The following is a 25,346-nucleotide window of genomic DNA, read 5'->3' as shown; positions in this document are numbered from 1 at the left end:
CCAGTGTGGATAATTCCACAGATATTTAGAAACTAAAGGGAATGGCAGAGAGCTGTGGACACAGCCTAGCACATCATGGAAACCAGCGTCCCCTCCATGTCTGTACTTCTCATTGCCTTGTTAAAGCAGTCAACATAATCAAAGACTCCACACATCCCAGACATTCTCTCTTCTCCCTTCTAACTTCTCACATTGTAGGCCCCTCTATAGATTGACTCAGGAAATTTTCCTGGATAAATTTCACAAATTCCACTTTAACTCTCTGTGTGGCCCACTCAATACCAGGCAGATTAAGGTCTCTGACTAATAAAACCCTGTTATTCTTAAAACTACGTACAATTTCTCATGGAGGAATTTCAAAAGGGTAATGATGAGCGGTCAAAATATACTCTCTGGAGGCATTGAGAAAGCTAGTTGCTGTTTTAAAATTATTTGCCTTACTTTATTGTTTATAATTATTTATGAACCTTCAGTGATAAGGTTTCTTTACTGAGGCCTTGTCATTAAAAGACCAACTAATCTGAAGAATATGTATATTGTGTAGTTTAGTTAAGGAGTGTGTGGTAAATTATAAAGTTTCTTTAGTATAGGTTCATTCAAGTCACATTTTGTACAACTCCTCCCGGTATACTAATAGTAACAATGTTATTACTGTAGAATTTGAAGTTGGTTTTCATACAAGATTGAGCTTCTGTCCATTTTTCCAACCTTCAATACGATATTTGTACCATCAGTAATCTTAACTCTCCTTTCAAAACATCTTCTCCTGAAACTCCTCCACGTTTAGTCATTTCCAACTGTAAATATAGTAACCTTCACTGGGCCCCATCCACGTGGAGTTCAGAGTAGACATAGTTAGTTAGCATTCCACAAGCAGTTGGGAAATCAATGTTGTGCAATTGACAATAGCTGTCCCAGAATGTCTGCAGGCCAAAAGGCTAAGTGCAAGTGATCCTGATTGAAAGGCATCAGCGACGTCCAGCAAACCACAACACTCTAGTTAGCCCACACTTGATCTACCATAAATCCTTAAGTAAGTGGCTGGAGCTGGAGTATAGTGTTGTATGGGAAAGTTTACACAAGTTAGAAGCAATTGTGAAAGGCAGGAGCCAAGATTTTGGAGGCTGGACACTTATTAGTTGGAATGAGACAGCAATATGAAAATTACTGTCAAGAACAAAACTAGAAGGCGACAAGACATAGGACCAGAATTAGGCCATTTGGCCCATCAAGAAACATTTTGGTCTTGCTGAAAGAAATGAAGTAGCAACCTGCAAAAGACGAGAACGATCTGTTATGTTTTGTCACTTCAAAACATTAAACCAATTCAAAGGAAAACAAAAGAGCTGAGAGATACGAGTCTTAGTTTGTGTTAACTTTAAGCGATATCATGTAGTAGCATGATGACGTCTGTAATTCACATATTTATACATATAACTCATAATGATTAATTAATTGAACAAGAATGCTTAATCAACCAATATACATACAAGATTACTAGAATATTACTGAAATATGAAATGCACAACACTATCAGTACTCAAAGCAGTGATTGGGTGAACAGTAGGCACTAATACTTGGCAGTGGCCTGCACTAGTTTGCCTTCTCCATCTTGCTCCAGACCATGTTTTATAATCTCATTGACCTGGTGTCTCTTACTTCAAGGCAAACTAATATTATAGAGTGGGTTTCAAACAAGCTGGATTTAATGCTTCTGATTTGTCATGGTACACGGATGGATGCAAATTATTTTTAAACTCTAATCTAATCCGGCAACATTATGACTGCTTCCCTCAACATTCCCACAGTGAAGTTGTCCAACAAGCAAGCTCTAACGTCCCACAACATTGGAAGTTTTGGACATCATTTGGTAGTTGGAAAACAGGCAATGAGAAGTAGGATTTCTAGACCACAAGATAGAAAGAAAACTACATTCACTTGTCTTCTACAACATTTAACCTAATACCCAATCAAAATAGAATAACAATGAAAATAAACCATTTAACATTTGAATTTCTCAGTTTAAACATTATACATTGAAATGACTGTGGAGAAAGAAAGTATATACAGTATTTAAAGGCAAATCCATAGATTTGGTCACCTCACTGTTCTTACAATCCTGCAAACATTCGACTGCCTTTCTGGGCCACTAAGACTTTGAATATTTAGTACCATCTCTTGCTTTCTGAGTCTTAGGCGTATCATTACCTCAAGGTTAAACAGAGAAGGAATAAAGTGGGGGAGAAGGCACGTGATCACAGCAAAATTGCTCCCAACCCAGATGACCTCGCACAGAGAATTGACGTCCAAAACAGGAGAACTGCCCTATAGAATAGCAAAGCAACAGGGTAGCACAATTACAAATACCAAATCATACCTCACAGACAACGTGATGGACTCCTTGGGTATGACCCATCCAGCTAGCAAAACAGGCTCGCCAGAAGTGGTGGTGCAGTGGTGGTAGATAGGAAGGACCAGCCTGTGGAGTCCTCACCACTGACTCCAGAACTCTCAAAACATGAAGTCTAATTTGGGCAAGGAACCTCCTCTTAATTACCACCTACTATTCTTATGTAACTAATGAATCTGTGTTCCTCCCTGTTGATTAGTATTTGATAGAAGCACTGAATATCCTCTCTATGGGGTACTTCAATGTTCATCACCAGGCGTGATTTCTAACATCACTGCTAACCAACTGGACAAGCCCTGAAGGACTTGGTCTCCCATAAGTAGTGAGTGAACCGACATAGTCTACTTGCCTCATCCTCACCAATTTACCAGTGACAGATGGTCACAGTAGAAGTGTCCTGTGTGTGGACCCTTGGTTCATAAGATGTTCTGGACTACCAGTGAGCACAGAGGTGCTTTGCACAATGTGTAAGTGTAGGGCTCAGACCATCCCTCACTCTATCCTGCTACTACGAAGTCAGATGTTCAACCATGCACCTGTAGAGGAATGAGGAAGAGAGTGTCAGAGTAGCACCATCAACTGGGTGAAACAGCAATACGGGATGAAATGCATGCAAAATAGCAAAAGCAGCATGCAATATGCAGAGCTAAGCAATCACGTAACCAATGGATCAGATCAATTCTCTACAGTGCTGTCAGACCTCTTTGTGAATGGAGGTGTGCAATTAAACAGTTAAGAACATCACCATCCTCAGCGATGCCAGAGCCCAGCATGTGAGCGCTAAGGAGAAGGCAGAAGCACTCACAACCATGTTTATTCAGAAACACTGAGTGAATGATTCATACTGGCTTCCTTCTGAGATCCCCTGCATTACACGTGTCTGCTTCAGTCTATTCAATTCACTCCAATGCAATGTAAAATGGCTAAGAATTTTGGAAACAGCAAAGACCAAGGGATCAATGGTATCCTAAATGTAGTACTGAAAAGCTAAGTTGCAGAATTAACTGTGCTGTAGCCAAGCTGATCGAGTACAGTCACAACACTGGCATCTATCTGACAACATGGAAAATTGCCTGCAAAGAGCAGGATAAATCCAGTCCAGTTAACTGTCACCTAGTCAGTCCATTCTCAGTCAGAAGCAAAATGATGAAAGGTGTCACAGAGTCCTCAAGTCAAACAGCACAGAAACGGGCACTTTGGCCCAACTGCTCCATGCCAGCCGGGATACTCATCCAAGCCAGTTCCATTTGCCCACAGTTAGCCCTTATTTGTCAAAACTTTCCTATCCACGTACATTTCTAACTGTCTTTTAAAAGTTGTTAGTGTACCTGCCTCAGCTACTTCCTTTGGCAGCTCATTTTACATTTGGTGGCCACTTTATTAGGTACACCGGTACATCTGCTCATTATTGCAAATATCTAATCAAGCAAAAAAAGATGGTGTTGGAGGTTTTAGTCGACCCAGGCAACTTCTTCCAGTTCATCTGAAAAACAGCTTCTTCTTCTTCTTTTCTCTTTTCTTCTTTCTTCTTTTCAAGGTGGCTGGTGTCATGTCAGAGTTTGTGATCTATAGCTACAGCCCAAACGACGGTTCTCCGTGAGCAGTGAGTTTTGGCATCGGCCATGTGGCCTGGCATTTCGATATCTCCAGGAGCGGCCTGAAAGATGAGCGCCTTCAAAGTGCAGCCCTGTGGACGACCAGGTTCCTCGCCGATTTCCCCGACCGAAGTGTTGCAGGAGACTGAAATATTGAGTCAGCAAGCGGTTTGAGCTGCTGTCAGAAGAAGGCTCCTGTACTTGGGCAGTCCTCTCTCTCTTTTGATAGTGAGTTGTTGGTGAGTTGATGCTGAGATGGCCTGCTGGTTGCCAAGTCGGTGGGGGCGGGGTGCTCGGAGAAGTGACGTGGAAGATTGTAACATCAGAAAGTGAGCTGCTGTTCTCCGCTCTCGTTGTTGGTGGGAGAGAGCCCACCTAAGATGCCAGTGTGCTGGGCTATGGACTGTAGTTCTTGATAGGCTCTAGATCAAGGTCTCTTAGGGGCTTTTGCTATTGCTTGTATAGTGGGGGGAGGGGGAGGTGCATTTGCTGGTGCAAGTGGAGGGAGAGGGAGGAGAATGGCTAATGCTTCTACTGCTGCTTGTGTGTGGGAAAGGGGAGGGGTCCTTAAGGGTTCTGACTTTTCTGTCACTCACTCTTTGGGGTGCTTTGTTTTGTGGATGTCTGTGAAGAGTAAAGATTTCAGGTTATGTACTGTATACATTCTCTGATATTTAGTTGAACCATTGAACCAATCATGTGGCAGCAACTTAATGCATAAAAGCATGCAGACATGGTCAAGAGGTTCAGTTGTTGTCCAGACCAAACATCAGAAAAGGGAAGACATGTGATCTAAGTGACTTTGACCGTGGAATGAATGTTGGTGCCAGATGGGGTGGTTTGAGTATCTCAGAAACTGCTAATCTCCTGGGATTTTCACACACAACAGTCTCTAGAGTTTACAGAGAATGGTGTGAGAAATCAAAAACATCCAGTGAATGGCAGTTCTGTGGGTGAAAGTGTCCTGTTGATAAGAGAGATCAGAGAAGAATAGCCAGAATGGTTCAAGCTAACAGGAAGCCTACAGTAACTCAAATAACCACGTGTTACAACAATGGTGTGCAGAAGAGCATCTATGAATGCATGACATGTCGAAACTTGAAGTGGATTTGCTACAGCAGCATTAGACCACAAACATACACTCAGTGGCCACCTTATTCGATACAAGAGACACCCAATAAAGTGGTCACTGACTGCATATATAGATCATCCTCTGAGTAAAAAAATTGCCCCTCAGGTTTCTGTGAAATCTTTTCCCTCCCACTCTCCAACCCTGGGAAAACAAAGTCTGAGTGCATTCATTCTATCTAAAATCCTCATGATTTTATACACCTCCATGTGATCTATGCTTTCAAGTGGCACTTTTACATAACAATAACCTGCTCATTGAAGTCTGATTTGGGTTTTGCCAGGATTAATCCATTCCAGCCCTCATCACAGCTTTGGTCCTCATATGAATCAAAGAGCTGAATTCCTGAGGTGCGGAGAGAGTAACTACTCTTGACATTAGAGCAGCATTTCACTGAGTGTGACTTCAAACTACTTGACTAAATGGCAAGTAATATTGGTGACAATACTATAGAAGTACCAAGCACTGACCTTCTCAACAAAAGAGAGTTCGACCACCTATACTTGATATTGATGGGCATTACTATCACAATTATCAACATCCTTGAGGGGGTCATCTTTGACGTGAAATTCAACTGGACTGTGCTGAAATACTGCAGTCAAGTGACCAGATCAGAGGTGGATACCCAATGATGAATGACTCAACTCCTGAAATTTCAGAGACTTTCAATCATATCATGACGCCAGACAGGAGTGTGATGCACTTGCAATTTGTCTGGATAAGTGCGGCTTGAACAAGCTTGATGCTGGCCAGCTCAATGCAGGCTCCTTGATTCAATTCAGTCACCACCGAAGCATTCACAGAGTCATAGAACACTACAGTACAGAAACAAGCCCATTGGCCCATCTAGCTTGTGCCAAATTATTATGCTGCCTGGTCCCATCAACCTACACTGGACCATAGCCCTCCATACACCACCTACAATGCACCTACCAAAATTTCTCTTGAACATTGAAATCGAACCCGCATCCAACACTTCTGTTGGCAGCTTGTTCCATATTCTCACCACACTCTGAGTGAAGGAGTTCCCCCTAATGTTCCCCTTAAACATTTCACCCTTCACACTTAACCCATGACCTCTAGTTCTCCTCTCACCCAATTTCAGGGGAAAAAGCCTGCTTGCATTTATCCAATCTATATACCCCTCATAATTTTATATACCTCTATCAAGTCTCCCCTCATCCTCCTATGCTGCAGAGAATAACATCCTTTCCCTATAATTCAGGTCCTCAAGTCTTGGCAACATCATTGTAAATTTTATCCATACTCTTTATTGATAGCTTTCCTGTAGGTAGGTGACCAGAACTGCGCACAGCACTCCAAATCAGGCCTCACCAACATCATTCATTTCACCCATCACCAGCACGCAGAGTGTGCAGTGTGTACTTTCTACAAAGCGCATTGCAGTTACTCACCAAGACTTCTCCAAAAGGGCCTTCCAAACTACAACTTTGACTAACAAGAAGGAGAAAAGCAGCAGGCATATGCGAACAATGCCACGCGCCGTCCTTATTTGCGAATATATCATAATTCTTCCTCATCACGGTAGCTAGAGTTCCAAACACCCTCCCCAACAACCATGGGAGTTCCTTCAGCAGGACTGGAGTTCATGAGAGTGGCTCACCAGCAACTTCTCAAGGAAAATAAGGGATGGGCAATAGGTGCATATTTTGCCAGCAGTAACTAGTTCCTTAAAAATGAATAAATAAACAAAAACATGGATGCAGTAAATCTTTCGGATCTCTTTACTTTGCCCTAGTGGTCCATCAAGTTATTTTTCTTTAGTTATATGGATATATATTTTAAAAATCCTAGTATCCTGACATTTGGGGTTAATTTGCCCGGTATGAGATTCTCATTTCCCGGAAATGTCAGCCCTCCTCCGACCTAGTTTTCCATTATCTTCATGAATTATCACTGTTTAGTGCTCATGTCAATCCTTTGGCTTTCATCACATCTCTATTAGGAAATTTTGCACCTAAGTAGAAGGCACATGTGACCTTGAATCTTCTCAAAGAACCAGTGTGGTCCACCACCAATAGTTATCTGTGCTGCTCCCATACAGGCAAAAGTTCAAGAGTAACCATTATTTTCAATAAAAAGAATCTAGTCTATTCCCAGACGCGTCACTGCACCCAGGGCTGGCTGTTGTAGCTGGCAAGCCTTAAACTATGAATCATACTTTCACTTTGAGTAAATGTGGGTGCAATTAACTTATTAGTTTAGTATTGATTGACTTTCAGTGACTGAGGTTCAGTAATGACATCAAACATTGCTCACCCAAAATAATTCAATCAAAAATTTTGTACTTTGTGCTAATTAAAAATGAACTTTTATGGTGTTTTTTTGGTTCATATATGTTTGCATTTATTTGATGTTCCAATTTTCACATATATCACCTTTGAGTATAAGGCTATGTAATACATTGCTGAAAAACACTTAACCATTGGCTGTATTCTCTCAGAAGAGAGACTGATTTTTTTTTCTTAAAGCAAGCATCATGATTACTTGCATTGATGTAGATTTTTCTTGAGTGATGGGCTGAAAGAACATCCCCATGTTTTAATATAAGTTGGTAAATTGATGAATTATTGTCACATATACCAAGGTATGATGAAAAGCTTTGTTTTGCATGCCATCCATACAGATCATTTCATTACAATAGTGCATTGAGGTGGTACAAAGGGAAAACAATAACAAGAGTGCAGAATAAAGTGTTACAGATAAAGTGAAAGTGCTGTGCAGCTAGACAATAAGATGTACTGTAATAATGAGTTAAGTTACATCTTATTGTACAAAGGAACAATTCAATAGTCTTAAATGAGTGGGATAGAAGATATCCTAGAGCTTGATGGTACGTGTTTGCAGGCTTTTGCATTTTCTGTCCAATGGGAGGGGAAGAAGAGAAAATATCTGGAGTGGGTGGGGTCTTTGATGGAGTTAACTGCTTTACCAAGGCAACGGGACATGTAGACGGAGCCTATGGAAGGGACGGCTTATGTGGTTTATGTGATATACTGAGCTGTATGCTCAGCTCACTGCAGTTTCTTGCAGTCATGGGCAGAGCAGCTGCCATACCAAGCTGTGATGCATCCGGATACTGCCGCAAAACAACATACTTCACGACATATGCCTGTGATATTAAACCTGATTCTGATTCTGGTATCTGCCTCTACCACCACCCTGGCAGTGCTTTCATGCACTTACCACTCTCTGTGTAAAAAACCTGCCACCAACATCCTCCCTACATTTCCCTCCAATCACCTTAAAATTATGCCCTTTCGTATTATCCATTGCTGCCCGGGAGAAAGACACTGGCTGTCCACTCTATATATGCCTCTTATCAACTTATGCACCTCTATTAAATCACCTCTCATCCTCCTTCACTTCAAAGAGAACACTACCTTCTCAGGGTGCTCGGCTACAAGCAGTAAATACAGTTTGCAGTATTACTTTAGACTCAAAACTTATAGGAGATCAATATACACCATTATAGGTGGACATATTCATTTATTTAGACACAAATATATGTACATTGTTGCAAAAACCAACTATTTGAAAGACAATTTATGCCCATTGCATTCAGCAACATGCTTTAGGCAATCGTTAATGCCCTGATGCAAAGCTTGTAAGTAGACAAGAATGTTTTAAACCCAAAGAAAACAGCCATCCACAATGCCCTAAAATAATACAAGTCATCACTTGTATTCATAAGTCAACATAAGTCACCACTCTGTGAACACATGGCTCCTCCATAGAGAGAGTTAAGTGCACCAAGCTCCTGGGAGTTCACATCACGGATGACCTCACCTGGTCCCTTAATATCACCTCCCTGAACACAAAGACACAGCAGAGCCTCCACTTCCTAAGAAAATTGAGGTAAGCAAGGCTCCCAACCCTCCCATCTTAACTGCATTTTACAGGAGCATATTGAGAGAGTCCTGTCAAGTTGCATCTCCATCTGGTACGGGAGCAGTCGAATATCAGACCAGAAGTCCCTACAAAGGACTGTGAGAACAGCTGAGAGGATCATAGGGGTCTCCCTACCATCTATCTGTTAATCTGTTCTGTACCTTACAATATTTAATATTAATGCACTTTAGTTTGTTATTTATGTGTGATTCATCTGTAGATTTTATCCGTACCTTAAGTTATTGTGTGTTATGTGCTTTACATCCCGGATTGAAGAAACATTGTCTCGTTTCTATATACATTATATATATATGTGTGTGTAGTTAAATGACAATAAACCTCACTTGACTTGACTTTCCAGTAAATAAAAAATAAGTAGAAAAAGAGATGGACACTAAGTTGGAGATAATCAACAGTTTGATGGAATGGTAGAGAGGTGATTGACACATACTGTATAGAGGTAGATTGATTGAGTAAATGGAAACAATGTTAAATAGCTTGATGGAGGAATAGAAAGAGAGACAGAATAACAAGTATTTATTCACTGACCATTCATCTAATTAATATCTTTTTCCTCTGTGCCTCATACTTGACAGGTGTAAAGATGTTTATTTTATTGGCATAGGTATATTGAGTACTAACTTGACGTTCTGCTGATTCTCTTCTTCCTGAGGTTGGTGGTGAAGGAGGAAATAATCTGAAACACCATCTTAAAATTCCAGCCTTGAAGCTGTGGAGCAGAAACTACTGTCGTTGAAAGCTGCATGTTAAGCATGAAGGATTTTGACACATTCAATTACAATGCAAAGGCTTGACAGAATCTTAATGAGTGAAACTTAATGCTTGGAATTTATTATTCTCACATTTTTAAATACCTGTTATTTTTATAGGTCCAATAAGCTTCAATAAACATGGGAAAGTATACTTCTGTATAAATTGAAAAACAATCCATGGAGGTGCTGGGTAAAAAGTTAAGTTGAAAATTCTAAGTTAATATCACTCTAATTGAGCAATTAACAAATGTTTACAAGCACAGCTTTTCTCTTGAGAGATTTGCACAAAGGCTGTCTAGCAGGATAGAATGAAATCTAGAAGTTGTTAGAGCTGGTTTCTTTGTGCACTGTTAATTAATCAGGTTTAAGTCACCAGTCCTCTTGAACCTCCTCTCATATCCATGTAACCGTACGTAGTCTCACAAAGAACTCTTCATTCAGAGTGAGTGAGAGCAGCTTCTTGCCGTCCTCACACATACCACAGGTTAAATACTGGGAATGAAGGCGCTGTCTTTGGAGGAAACTCAGAATCATGGAAAAGTACAGCACAGGAACAGGCCTACCATATCAGTGTCAACTGTGATGCCAAATTAAACTATCCCCTCTGCCTGCTCATGGTCTACATCCCTCTATTTCCTGCATATTCTTGTGGTTTTCTAACTGTCTTTTAAATATTGCTGTCATATCTGTTTCCACCACCTCTCCTGACAGCATAATCCTGGCACCTATCGTGCTCTATGCAAAAAAAAAATCATTGCCCCACAAATGTCCCTTAAATTTCCCTCCCTACCCACTCACTTTAAACCTATTTCCTCTCGTACATGAAATTTTCACCCTGGGACAACGACTCTGTCTAACCTATCTCTGCTTTTCCAAATGTTCAACCCAAAGTTTGAGTTGTTTGGGCTGATATGCATTAAGAGTTATACTTTCTTAGAAGACTTTCTTAGTCTTAGTAGCTTGGTTCTCTTCCCTACTTCCTTAGAAGTTTGTGAAGATTCAGCATGTAAAATTTTGACAAATTTCTATAGATGTGTGGTGGAGAGTATATTGACTGGTTACATCACAGCCTGGTGTGGAAACACAATGCCCTTGAACAGAAAATCCTACAAAAAGTAGTAGATACTGCTCAGTCCATCATGGATAAAGCCCTCCATACCACTGAGCAATCTACATGAAGCATTGTCCCAGAAAAGTAGCATCCATCATTAGGAACCTCTTACTACCTAGGCCATGCTCTCTTCTTGCTGCTGCCATCAGGAAGAAGGTACAGGAGCCTCAGGACTCACACCACCAGCTTCAGGAACAGTTATTACCCCCCAACCATCAGGCTCTTGAACCAGAGGGGATAACTTCAGTCAACTGCCCTCACCCCATCACTGAACTATTCCCACAACCTATGGAATCACTTTCAAGGATTCTTCATCTCCTGTTCTCAATATTTATTGCTTATTTATTTATTATTTTTTTCTTTTCTTTTTGTATTTGCAATTTGTTGTCTTTTGCACACTGGTTGTTTGTCTTTCACATTGGGTGTGGTCTTCCATTGATTCTGTTGTGATTATTTGTATTTACTGTGAATGCCCTCAAGAAAATATATATATATTGTGATAATAAATTTATGTTGAACTTTGAACTTTGAGTCTAGAAGAAAGCAAGGTAATATTTATGAATGATGTTCAATTCAAAGGGCAATGACATGGTGAGATATTTCTCCTTATGAGGAGCCAAGGCATAATCTTCAGTCTACAGACATGTACGGATCATTTCTCTTCACCATTCCATCAATCTACTGATCTTGTCAAACTTTCTAACCGTCATTCTCTTTTTGTACTTGCTTTGTCTTTAATTTAGCACTGATACCTCAAAGTATGGGCTCAGATTGTTGTGTCACAGCATCATGGATTTTTGGAAACCTCAACCCCAGATTAAAAAGGAAAAGGAGTCAAAGTCATAGGTCATAGAGAGATTAAGCATGGAAATAGACCTTCAGCTCATCAAATTCATGGAATTACAGAACATATTGAATTTATGGCATAAATACATAAAAACAACCAAGTTAGTGAATGTATCCAACATGCTATGTATGCATGTTTATATAAAACAGGTAAGAAACGGGATGTAGAGAACTTGCAGGAATGTAGAGCTGAGGCTGGTTGAATCAGCCATGGTCTTATTGAATGTCACAGCAGGATTAAAGGGCTTATTCCTTCGCCTATTTCTTGTGGTCTTACATGTCACAGATCTATGGGTGATAATTCCACAATATAAAACTGTGGTATTAAGTCTGAAAAAGCACACAATTCAGTTAGAATAGATTATTGTTATATACATGAGGGTGCAATGAAATTCTTTGTTCACATGAAGCTCACAGGGTAAATAAAGATCAGAAGAGGAACAGATAAAGTGGACAGCCAGAGTCTAATACAAGGGGACAGAATTTTAAGGTGATTTGAGGACAGTATAGTGCATGAAAGTAGCACTGAGGTAAAATGGTTGCGTAATGGCAAGCATAATGCTTTACAGCACCATCTATAAGATTAGAGTTCAATTCCTGCCACTGTCTGTGTAGAGTTTGTACATTCTCCATGTGACCGTGTGGGTTTCCTCTGGTTCCTCCAGTTTCCCCTCGCATTCCAAAGTCGTACTAGTAACTTGTGGGCAGGCTATGTTGGTGCCCAACGCATGGCAACACTTGTGGGTTGCCCCCGGCACATCTCGGACTGTTTTGATTGTTGACGTAAATGACACATTTCACTGCTGTTCCCATGTTTCGATGTCCATGTGACAAATAAAGCTAATCTTTAATCTTTAGATTAGTCATGATCTTATTACATGTAGAGCAGGAATTAGGGTCAAATGGCCTGGTCCTGGTTCTAATTCTAATTTTTTCTAGCTATCCGCAAAAAATACATCCGGAGCTGTAAGCATAATGAATATTTATTGCCTTTGCTTTGTTGTTAACTACAGATCCAGGGCCAGTGTTTCATTCATTGATCTTTCCTGGAGAAAAAAGGGAAATAGAAGGAAGGAAGACATTAAAAAGCAGGTCAGTGGTGATAAAGTGACAATGTGGTTGGGCAGAGAGCAGGTGCTGAAAGATAAGGGAAACATAGAAATTGAGATACTAATGAAACATAGAAACATAGAAACATAGAAAATAGGTGCAGGAGTAGGCCATTCAGCCCTTCGAGCCTGCACCGCCATTTATTATGATCATGGCTGATCATCCAACTCAGAACCCTGCCCCAGCCTTCCCTCCATACCCCCTGATTCCTTTAGCCACAAGGGCCACATCTAACTCCCTCTTAAAAATAGCCAATGAACTGGCCTCAACTGTTTCCTGTGGCAGAAAATTCCACAGATTCACCATTCTCTGTGTGAAGAAGTTTTTCCTCATCTCGGTCCTAAAAGGCTTCCCCTTTATCCTCAAACTGTGACCCCTCGTTCTGGACTTCCCCAACATCGGGAACAATCTTCCTGCATCTAGCCTGTCCAATCCCTTTAGGATTTTATACGTTTCAATCAGATCCCCCCTCAATCTTCTAAATTCCAATGAGTACAAGCCCAGTTCATCCAATCTTTCTTCATAAGGAAGTCCTGCCATCCCAGGAATCAATCTGGTGAACCTTCTTTGTACTCCCTCTATGGCAAGGATGTCTTTCCTCATATTAGGGGACCAAAACTGCACACAATACTCCAGATGTGGTCTCACCAAGGCCTTGTACAACTGCAGTAGTACCTCCCTGCTCCTGTACTCAAATCCTCTCGCTATAAATGCCAGCATACCATTCGCCTTTTTCACCGCCTGCTGTACCTGCATGCCCACTTTCAATGACTGGTGTATAATGACACCCAGGTCTCGTTGCACCTCCCCTTTTCCTAATCGGCCACCATTCAGATAATAATCTGTTTTCCTATTTTTGCCACCAAAGTGGATAACTTCACATTTATCCGCATTAAATTGCATCTGCCATGAATTTGCCCACTCACTCAACCTATCCAAGTCACTCTGCATCCTCTTAGCATCCTCCTCACAGCTAACACTGCCGCCCAGCTTCGTGTCATCCGCAAACTTGGAGATGCTGCATTTAATTCCCTCATCCAAGTCATTAATATATATTGTAAACAACTAGGGTCCCAGCCCTGAGCCTTGCGGTACCCCACTAGTCACTGCCTGCCATTCTGAAAAGGTCCCGTTTATTCCCACTCTTTGCTTCCTGTTTGCTAACCAATTCTCTATCCACATCAATACCTTACCCCCAATACCGTGTGCTTTAAGTTTGCACACTAATCTCCTGTGTGGGACCTTATCAAAAGCCTTTTGAAAATCCAAATATACCACATCCACTGGTTCTCCCCTATCCACTCTACTAGTTACATCCTCAAAAAATTCTATGAGATTCGTCAGACATGATTTTCCTTTCACAAATCCATGCTGACTTTGTCTGATGATTTCACCACTTTCCAAATGTGCTGTTATCACATCTTTGATAACTGACTCCAGCAGCTTCCCCACCACCGACGTTAGGCTAACCGGTCTATAATTCCCTGGTTTCTCTCTCCCTCCTTTTTTAAAAACTGGGGTTACATTAGCCACCCTCCAATACTCAGGAACTAGTCCAGAATCTAACGAGTTTTGAAAAATTATCACTAATGCATCCACTATTTCTTGGGCTACTTCCTTAAGCACTCTGGGATGCAGACCATCTGGCCCTGGGGATTTATCTGCCTTTAATCCCTTCAATTTACCTAACACCACTTCCCTACTAACATGTATTTCGCTCAGTTCCTCCATCTCACTGGACCCTCTGTCCCCTACTATTTCTGGAAGATTATTTATGTCCTCCTTAGTGAAGACAGAACCAAAGTAATTATTCAATTGGTCTGCCATGTCCTTGCTCCCCATAATCAATTCACCTGTTTCTGTCTGTAAGGGACCTACATTTGTCTTTACCAGTCTTTTCCTTTTTACATATCTATAAAAGCTTTTACAGTCAGTCTTTATGTTCCCTGCCAGTTTTCTCTCATAATCTTTTTTCCCCTTCCTAATTAAGCCCTTTGTCCTCCTCTGCTGAACTCTGAATTTCTCCCAGTCCTCAGGTGAGCCACTTTCTCTGGCTAATTTGTATGCTTCTTCTTTGGAATTTATACTATCCCTAATTTCTCTTGTCAGCCATGGGTGCACTACCTTCCTTGATTTATTCTTATGCCAAACTGGGATGAACAATTGTTGTAGTTCATCCATGCAATCTTTAAATGCTTGCCATTGCATATCCACCGTCAATTCTTTAAGTGTCATTTGCCAGTCTATCTTAGCTAATTCATGTCTCATACCTTCAAAGTTACCCCTCTTTAAGTTCAGAACCTTTGTTTCTGAATTAAGGGATACATGAAGATAGAGGAACAGAAACAACAAAAGAAAGCAACATACACACTCAGTGGCCACTTTATTAGATACCTCCTGTACCTAATAAAGTGGCCAGTGAGTGTATGTTCGTGGTCTTCTGCTGCTGTAGCCCAACCACTTCAAGGTTCCACGTGTTGTGCATTCAGAGATGCTCTTCTGTACACCACTGTTGGAACTCGAGGTTGTTTTCGTTACTGTCACCTTCCTGTCAGCTTGCACCAGCCTGGTCATTATGGGGCAAGTACAGACATTACAGAAAAGAGAAAGAGAAAGGAGATAGGGAAACAGAACAGCTACAGTGTCGCAGGAGCTGCAGGCATCAAGGGCACAGATGTCATCATGAGAGATTGACTAAAAGAGCAATTGTTTTCACCTTCATTCTAATCAGGAATGTTGTTATTTGCGGTTATATTGATATGAATAATGTAATGCATGTGTATATTCTACACTGTCCTTCTTATTATTAATGAGCTTGAATGCTGTGACAAATGTGACCAAAGGCAGGCACACTAAACCCTTGATACTCAGATATCTGCCCTTAGCTTTGGCCCATTTCATATCTTCTCTACACAGAATAATGCTTTGAAATGCCAAGTGGCCTAAAAAATCTATTTTCTAAGCCAAACCTGATAAATCCATTTAGAATCAAATACCTCAGGGTATTTGCTTTGGTGAGTGTTTTGTTTTACAGTTAGGCTTTGAGAGCAGCAGGAACAGTAAAATAAATGTTCTTTTCAATAAGGATGCAGCACACAAATAATTCTCGCAACCTTCCGTTTTCATTTGAGTAACCCAGTGGAAATGAATGCATTGTATAAAGAGAATGCAAGTTAAGGATTGATAGTTCATTAAAAATAAACTACTCTTGAAAGCTATCAAAAACATAACTATCTATTTGTGATGGAGAATTGTTTCTCATCACCCTTTTCAATGCAAACTTATTTTCACCTTGAATCATTTTCATGCGCTATTTTCTTTAAATATTGCAGAATAGCAGCTTGAAGATTCAAGATATCACTGCATTGCCATAATATGAGGTACTGTGGTGATTGTATCTGTAAAAGGTCACCTAAATTTCATCTTAAAAAGCAGAGAGAAAATATTCATCTCTTTTAATTGGCATTGTGTCAATTACATATGCACGATTTAGAATAAAGCATTTGACATCTTCCTATTTTCCAAGTATTTACATCACCTGCATTGAGGTGATGAGATTCTGTAACACTCAATATGGTTGCTGAAGATGTCTGTTGATTATCAAATAAGTCATCTCAAAAGCAAATTCATTAAATAAATAACTTCACAGGTTCATAAAGGAAAGACAGACCTTGCTTTGATGTGGCACTCTTAGGATTATGGGTAAGATCATCAGCTTGGCCCAAAGGAAGTTCCTAATCCTTCTCCCACTTTATATGAATGCCCCTTGTGAAAAAGGTACTGACCAGGAGCAAAGATTTGTTCAATTTATTTTGTATATACAGCAGTATGGAAGCGCTTCTACAAGACAGAATGAAAGGTGACTTCATTGTACGAGAGGTTTTGACAGGAATAATGCTAAAATGATCGGGAAACCCCAAACAAAGGGGATTCATTTCAAAATAAAGTGTCACCCATTCCAGATGTATATGGACCTTTGGAATTCTCTACCCCATGACCATGGAGGCTGAGTCACTGAATATATTCATATTTGAGAGAGTTGGATATTTGGACCATAAAGAAGTTAAAGGTTATGCAATCAGGCAAGAAAGTAGAACTGAGACCACAATCAAATCAACTGTGAACTTAATGGGAACATCAGAGAGCAAGAGAAGCAGGAGTGGGCTAATTGGCTTCTCATGCCTGCTATGTCCTTCAGTACGATTATGGATAACCTATTACTTGAGTGTCACTTTCCTGTACTGACACTGTATCCCTTGATTCCTTTAAGGTCTGAAACTCTGTTGATCTCTGTCTTGAATATACCCAGTGGCAGAGTCTTCACAACCCTCTTTGATGCAGAATTCTGAAGATTTGGTCTCCTGTGGATGAAGAGATTTCTTCAATGGTCTGAATGGCCAGCCTTTTATTTTGAGACCTGCATTCCAGGCTCCATACACCCAGCCAGGAGAAATATCAGCTCTGGATTTACTCTGAAAAGTCCCATAAGAACACCTCCTGAACTCAACTGAGTGCCAAGTGAACGTGGTGTCACCGTGGTTAGCACATCGCTTTACAGTACCAACGACCCCGGTTCAATTCCCACCGCTGCCTGTAGGAACTCGTACGTTCTCCCCATGACTGCGTGGGCTTCCTTTGGGTGATCTGGTTTCCTCCCACAGTCCAAAGACGTACCGGTTGGTAGGTTAATTGGTCATTGTAAATTATCCCATGATTAAGCTAGGATTAAGTCAGGGGATTGCTGGGTGGCACAGCTTGAAGGCCTGGAAGGGCCCGTTCCATGCTGTCTACAAATAAATAAATCTCCTCATATGTCAAAACCACCATCCCAGGAATCAGTCTGTCACAAGTGTATCCTTCCTTAGGTTTAGACCAGATCCATACATAAAATTCCAGATGCAATCTCACCAATGCCTCTGCAAATGGAGCAAAACTTATTCAAGTCCACTTGCAACAAAGACAAGTCTTTCTTATTGCTTGTGGACTTCCATTGATCGGTGTACAGTTAGAACCAGGTCCTCTGGAACACCATCACCATTCAGTCTTTAGAGACACAAGATGCTGCTCGACTAGTCCAAAAGATTGACTGCCCATTTCCTTCCATAGATATTGCCTGGCCCACTGATTTCCTGCAATGCTTTGTGCGTTGCTCTAGATTGCTGTATCTGCGGCCTCTTGTGCCTCCATGCTGTTTGACCTGCTGAGTTCCTCCAGCAGATAGCTTGCTGTGTCATCTTTCAAGCTTTCACCATTTAAAAAATGGTCTTTCTTTCTATCTTTTTCTACTGAAGTGGATGATATCACAATTTTCCACATTCCATTCTATAGGTAACGTTTTTGCTCATTCATTTATCTGGAATATATTTCCCTGAAGGCTCTCTGCATAGTCCTCATAATGCATTTGCTTCCAAACTTTGCTTCATCAACAAATCTATCCAATCCAATGAGATAGATTGTGAATAGGTTGGGCCCCAGCATCAAATTCTAATTTATTAGGGCCTTCTGTCAGTCCAAGTACATCACAATCCCTACATCATCATTACCTATTTCTTTCATTACACCTTCACGATGTTGGTTTTCAATGGGACTGGATATGTTTGTACATGTATCGCTGAAAATTAACATGAAGGTATAGCATGCAACTAGGGAAGCAAATGGAACATTAGCCTTTATTGCAAGATAATATGAATAGCAGTTAGAAGTCAACTGCAATTATTCAGAGCCCTGATGAGACTACATTGGAATAAGGATATACTTGTGATAGGAGTCCAAAAACAGTTTCACCAGAGTGACTACTGAGATGGAATGATATATTTTATTCTTAGCATGATTTTGTGGAGCTTGACGGCTCGACAGGATGACGCTTCCCCTGGTTGGGGTGTCTAGAACGAGGCGCCACAGTCACTTAAATAAGGGTTTTGCCATTCTGGAATGGGGTAAGAAGAAGTTTCTTCACCCAGAAGGTGCTGAGTCCTTGAAATTCTCGAGCCAAGAGGGCTGCAAAGGCTAGGGTATTACGCTTTTTCAAGATAGCAGTGGACAGGTTTTTGGATATAAATGGAATATGGGGATGTGGAGTTTGTGTGATAAGTTATGGTGATGCTGAGGTGAAAGATTGGCTATAATATGAGTGAAGGGTGGAGTAGGCCTCACTTTTTCGTATTCCTATCTCACTTTCCCCAAAATATTTTGGTCCACTGAGAAGTTAAGCTGCCTCAAAGATTGGACTCCAAGATCATCAGAGTACACAGGATGCTAATCATGTTTCTAATCTAACAGTTGTTCACTCTCCAGTAACAGATGTCCTGCAGCATCGACACAGGCCCTTCAGTCCACTGAGTCTGTGACAGCCATTTACAACAATCCTACAATGATCGCATTTATTTCTCCCATACTCGCATCAGGCCTCCCTGGATTTTGCCACTTACCTGCACACCAGTGGCAATTTACCATGGCCAATTAAGCCACTGCTGCCAACCTGCACACTTTTAAAATGTGGGAGGAACATGGTAGTGCAGTGGTTAGCACAGACACGCAGACGGCCTGGGTTCAATACCCATCACTGCCTGTAAGGAGTTTGTACCTTCTCCTTGTGACCGCATGGGTTTCCTACCACAGTCCAAAGATGTACTGGTTGGCAGGCTAATTAGTCATTGTAAATTGTCCCATGCTTAGGCTTGGATTAAATTGGGGGATTGCTGGGTAGCGTGGCTCGAAGGGCCAGAGGGGCCTATTCCGCACTGAATCTCAATAAACAATTAAAAAAAACTAGAGTACCTGGAAGAAACCTTTATAGTCACAGAGAGAAAGAACATTCAAACATTACACAGAGAGCATCAGGGGTTCAGCTTGAATCCAGGTCACTAAAGTTGTGAAGTAGGAGTGATGTTATTACTTCCCAGCTAAGCAAGGGCACATCCCACACCTTAACTTCTCCTGTGAGAGGATTCATGATTAGGGATTGAACCTGCTGAAGGGTAATTCATTTAGATTCAGTTGTTTCATTAGGATTTTGGAATCTTAGCTTCGATTATCTTAAAGGGCAGCTCAATGTATTTGTCCAAACAAGTAAACACAGAAACAGGACTCATGTAGACTATTTAGCCATTAGAACATGTTCTGACACTCACTGGTGCCGTGACTGATCTATCTCCTAATCCCATCTATTTGCCTTGTCAATATCCCTTAATGTCTTTGGTTACAAAAAAGACCTACGATTGAAAACTTAGGATTCACAACTGACCTAGTTTCAATCATCATTTGTAGGAAACTTGCAACTTTCAGGTAAAAGTATCTCCAGCCTCCACTTGCAAAAGACTTGACTCACGATTTTAAGCTATGCCTGGAGGTCATAGCCTCTCCCCTACCAGCAAAAATGGTTTCTGTTTATCCACCCTCCGGGTTCCCCTTAATACCTTGGAAACATCAATCAAATTACCCATCTAAAATTCAATGAATACAGCTCTAGTTAACTTAGTCTCTCTAGACTTCCTATTATCAATTTAAATTTTTCTCTAGTGGGGAATTAATTGCCTCACCTCATGATATCTCAGACAATCTTGTATCATCTTTGCTTTTAATCACATTGCCTAGGGAGGTGCGGAAAGAATACACCGCTCTCCTTTCCACAGCACAGTAATAGTATTGTAGTTTGGGATAGCTTTATGAGCATGAACCTTCTGGAATCAATGCTTTAATAATTTATCAACAGTCGGACTCAGCATTCAACTTATGGCAACCGGAGTTAACATTTGAACTAACCACAAGATATCATATAAATTCTTCTCTTGGTGTTTACAAATAGCGCATGAATGAAGTATATAAGACAGAAGTGAAAAACATACACATTTTCATTATCAGCAAAATAAAAGTGTTTCTTATGTGTGACTCCCTCTCCTCTCCAACATCTTTGTATCACACCACACTCTGCATAATGCCAGCAGTTTACATCAGCTATTGTCTATGTGGTCTCGTTTACAATGAATCCTACAATGGTTGGTTACAAGCAACACACATAAAAGTTTCTGGTGAACGCAGCAGGCCAGGCAGCATCTGTAGGAAGAGGTACAGTCGACGTTTCGGGCCGAGACCCTTCGTCAGGACTAACTGAAGGAAGAGTGAGTAAGAGATTTGAAAGTGGGAGGGGGAGGGGGAGATCCGAAATGATAGGAGAAGACAGGAGGGGGAGGGATGGAGCCAAGAGCTGGACAGGTGATTGGCAAAAGGGATATGAGAGGATCATGGGACAGGAGGCCTAGGGAGAAAGAAAAGGGGGATGGGGGAAGCCCAGAAGATGGGCAAGGGGTATAGTGAGAGGGACAGAGGGAGAAAAAGGAGAGAGTGAAAAAGAATGTGTGTATATAAATAAATAACGGATGGGGTACGAGCAGGAGGTGGGCATTAGCGGAAGTTTGAGAAGTCAATGTTCATGCCATCAGGTTGGAGGCTACCCAGACAGAATATAAGGTGTTGTTCCTCCAACCTGAGTGTGGCTTCATCTTTACAGTAGTGAAGGCCGTGGTTAGACATATCAGAATGGGAATGGGATGTAGAATTAAAATGTGTGGCCACTGGGAGATCCTGCTTTCTCTGGCGGACAGAGCGTAGGTGTTCAGCAAAACGATCTCCCAGTCGGCGTCGGGTCTCGCCAATATATAGAAGGCCACATTGGGAGCACCGGACGCAGTATATCACCCCAGCCGACTCACAGCTGAAGTGTCGCCTCACCTGGAAGGACTGTCTGGGGCTCTGAATGGTGGTAAGGGAGGAAGTGTAAGGGCATGTGTAGCACTTGTTCCGCTTACAAGGATAAGTTGGCTACAAGGCTAGTGGTGGGAAATATACACTCAGTAGCCACTTTATTAGGTACAGGAGCTACCTCATAAAAAGACCACTGAGCGAATGTTCATGGTCTTTTGCTGCTGTAGTCAATCCACTTCAAAGTTTGACATGTATATTCAGAGGTGCTCTTCTGCACACCACTGTTGTAACACGTGGCTATTTGAGTTTCTGTCGCCTTCCTGTCAGCTTGAACCAGTCTGGCCATTCTCCTCTGACCTCTCATTAGCAAGGTGTTTTTACCCACAGAATTGCCACTCACTGGATGTTTTATGTTTCTTACACCATTCTCTGTAAAATCTAGAGACTGCTGTGCATGAAAATCCCACGAGATCAGCAGTTTCTGAGATACTACTCAAGCCACCCTGACTGGTACCAACAATCATTCCATGGTGAAAGTCAATTAGGTCACATTTCTTCCCCATTCTGATGTTTGGCCTGAACAACAACTGAACCTCTTGACCATGTCTGCATGCTCTTATGCATTAAGTTGCTGCCACATGATTGGCTGATTAGATATTTACATTAATGGGCAAGTGTGAAGGCATACCTAATAAAGTGGCCACTGAGTGTATGCGGTGAATGTCTGGATTATTGTACACTGTCTGAAATATAACAACTAACATCTTGTTGAACTTTAGTGTGTGGAATAAATGAATGAAAGCAAACATTTCCAGAACTTCGCTGCTTTTGGATGAAAATATTGTGAACGTGCTGTCACAGCTTGGCAAAAGAAACAGTGTGAAGTATCCTGAGATGGCCATGAGTGATCTGGTGAAAGCAGCCAAAGGAAGAACCTGTTTAAAAGGTTCAATGTGTTGAAGGAAATGAGAAAAATATAACCCCTATGAGGGAAGTTCGTAACAATCAGGAACAGGTATACTTGAAGACAATTCTTGTGCCTTCCATACCTAGAGATTGGTTGGTGCTGAATGGTTTGTTGGCACTATGCTGAACTGCAAAAGCACTACAATTGTTCTGAATGTATGACCCATTTTCACTTGTTGGAGATATGAGTTTTGCACCATCCTGCAATAAATATGCAAGGGCATTTCAGTCAATAGAGGATGATATTCCATAGAGATATCCATGTCATGAGTAGTTCATTCAAAAGTAATGATCCTTGCTGAGGGATCGAGACATGAGAAAATTTCTCTTTGCATTAAATTATTAAGATGAATATGTGAACCAGAGAAGTGTTCAGGAGTACTGGACATGGGCTGTTCAATTTGGTTGTTTTATAAAAAGTCAGACAGAATTCATTGCCCACATTCTTCTGTGATTATGCCCTGAATGTTTTCTGATTAAAATCATTGAACTGTAATCCCAGATTAATCTTTATGAATGGAATATAACCCTGTTCAATTTAACATATCAAAGCTTCCACCCCTTGTGACTAGTTTCAAAGACTGGTATTCTTGAGCCAAGAGGATGGATGCTTGAAACTACACATCCCAGAACATTTTGAACATTCGGTCATGTCACACTCACTAAATGTAACCTTCAAGTTTTGTAATTCAATAAATATTATAATTTTATGGGCAAAGCTAAATGCCAGAAATCCAGTTCTCAGAAGCTGGAGGAATCGAAGTTTCTGATTTTCCTGAAGACCTCAAAATGAAAAGTTTATTAAAAGTATCTAGAAAAAAAGCAAATTCTAGAACAGGTGCTGGACTCAATGGAGATAAAGGATGGAGGATGAAAGGGATTTCAAACTAATTTAACTTTGTTTGATTCGTTTACTTTCTTAAGGACTAAACCTTGCTGCCTGGTGAAGTCTTTATGTTATGCAACCCTTGCTTCATTGTATTGCTCAAGTATGATTTACACATTTCCAGATTTGTCTTTTTTAGAAATCTTAAGCCTATTAATGCATAACACCCAAAGGGTAATGGAGAAAGTGTAACACAAATAATGCACTCTAAGTGCTATATTAGAACCACTGAAAATTTATGATGCAGAAGGCAGTCATTTGACTCATTGTGTCCATATCATTTTAAAAAGAGCTCCCTAACACCTGGTCCATTGCTCTTCCAGACAAGACTCTTCAGGTACATGTTCAAGTACTTTTAAAATATTAGAGTTTCTGCCTCTTACCACTCTTTCAGGCAGTGATATCCAGCCTCCCATCACCCTCTAACTTAGGGGTCGCCAACCCGTCGATCACGATCGACCGGTCGATCTTTGAGACTTTCTCAGTAGATCCCGAAGAAAAATCAAAAATAAATACAGAAATACTGTTGTAATGTGAGTATTATAAAAGTAAGTAATACTAATTAGGATAATGGTAATACAGCAATATTTTCACTAAAAAGCTGTTTGTAAAGAGAGATTGTTTCCGGGTTGCGGGGCTTTAGTTCTGTTCTTTCTGCCCAGTGCGCATGTGTAGTTTCCCTGCCATGCACCGCGTTTTCAGCGTAGCTTGTGCTGCATCAAAGTGACCAATCAGATTAGATAAGAGTACAAACTGTCGCAAACATCAATATACGGCAGTGGTCCCCAACCTCCGGGCCGCGAAGCATGCAGTGGTGTCAGGATGCACACAGCACATCTTTAAGAAAAAAAGCCGAAATAAACAAGTTAATTAATTAGGTGCCGCCCGGCACGTAAATGTCGGCTCAGATCAGAGGCAACGCAATCGGCAATCGCTGGTGATATCCTGATAGCATGGCGGAGGCTCCATGAAAGAAGGTGAAAACATACAAATTCCATCCAGAATGGGAAGTGGAATTTCTGTTTACCTTGGTGAAAGACAAGTGTGTATGTATATTGTGCCACCAAACACAAGCACTGACTAAAAGAGGGAATCTGGAGCAGCACCGCAACACCAAACACCAGAAATTTAAAGACACTTACCCCCCCAAGGAGCGCAATTTGTGCCTGGAAAGTTGAGCTAAAATCGGGCTTGAAGGCCCAGCAATCGTTTTCCACAAAACATGCTGCTCAAAATAAGGCTGCTATTGAAGCATCATTTCGTGTAAGTCACTTTTTGGCTGAACACAAGAAGCCTTTTACAGATGACGATTTATTCAAGGAAGCAATGGTCATTACCGCAGAGACTGTTTTTAATGACTTTAAAAACAAAAACGGCATCACAACCGCAATACATAATGTACCGCTTGGCCCTGCAACAGTGACAAGGAGGGTAGAGTCACTGTCAGAGGACGTGAATATTTTTCACTACAGTTCGATGAATCCCTGGATGTAATGCAAACAGCTCAGCTTGTTGTATTTGTCAGAATGGCTTTCCAGGATTTTACAACAAAGGAGGACTTCCTCACTCTTTTGTAATTAAAGGAGAGAATGAGAGGTGAGGATATTTACAATGAGTTTAAAAAATATGTCCGTGAAAATGACATCCCCATTCATAAACTGGTGGCAATTACTACTGATGGGGCCCCAGCAATGCGCAGTGTGCACGTTGGTTTTATACCACTAAAAGTCAGTGCCTACTTCGGGTCAACTTATCTATGTGAAATTGCATTTTCACAGATGAAAATTATTAAATCTAAGTACAGGAGCTGACTTACTGACAGACACCTCACTAGGGTTGCAAACTTTCTCACTCCCAAATAACAGACAAAAGTAGCAGTCAAATCCCGGGACATTTGTGTTTACCCTG

This window comes from Mobula birostris, chromosome X, assembly GCF_030028105.1.
Source record: "Mobula birostris isolate sMobBir1 chromosome X, sMobBir1.hap1, whole genome shotgun sequence".
Taxonomy (NCBI): Eukaryota; Metazoa; Chordata; class Chondrichthyes; order Myliobatiformes; family Myliobatidae; genus Mobula; species Mobula birostris.
The sequence above is the reverse complement of the archived record's forward strand: the minus strand, read 5'-3'. Positions refer to the sequence as shown.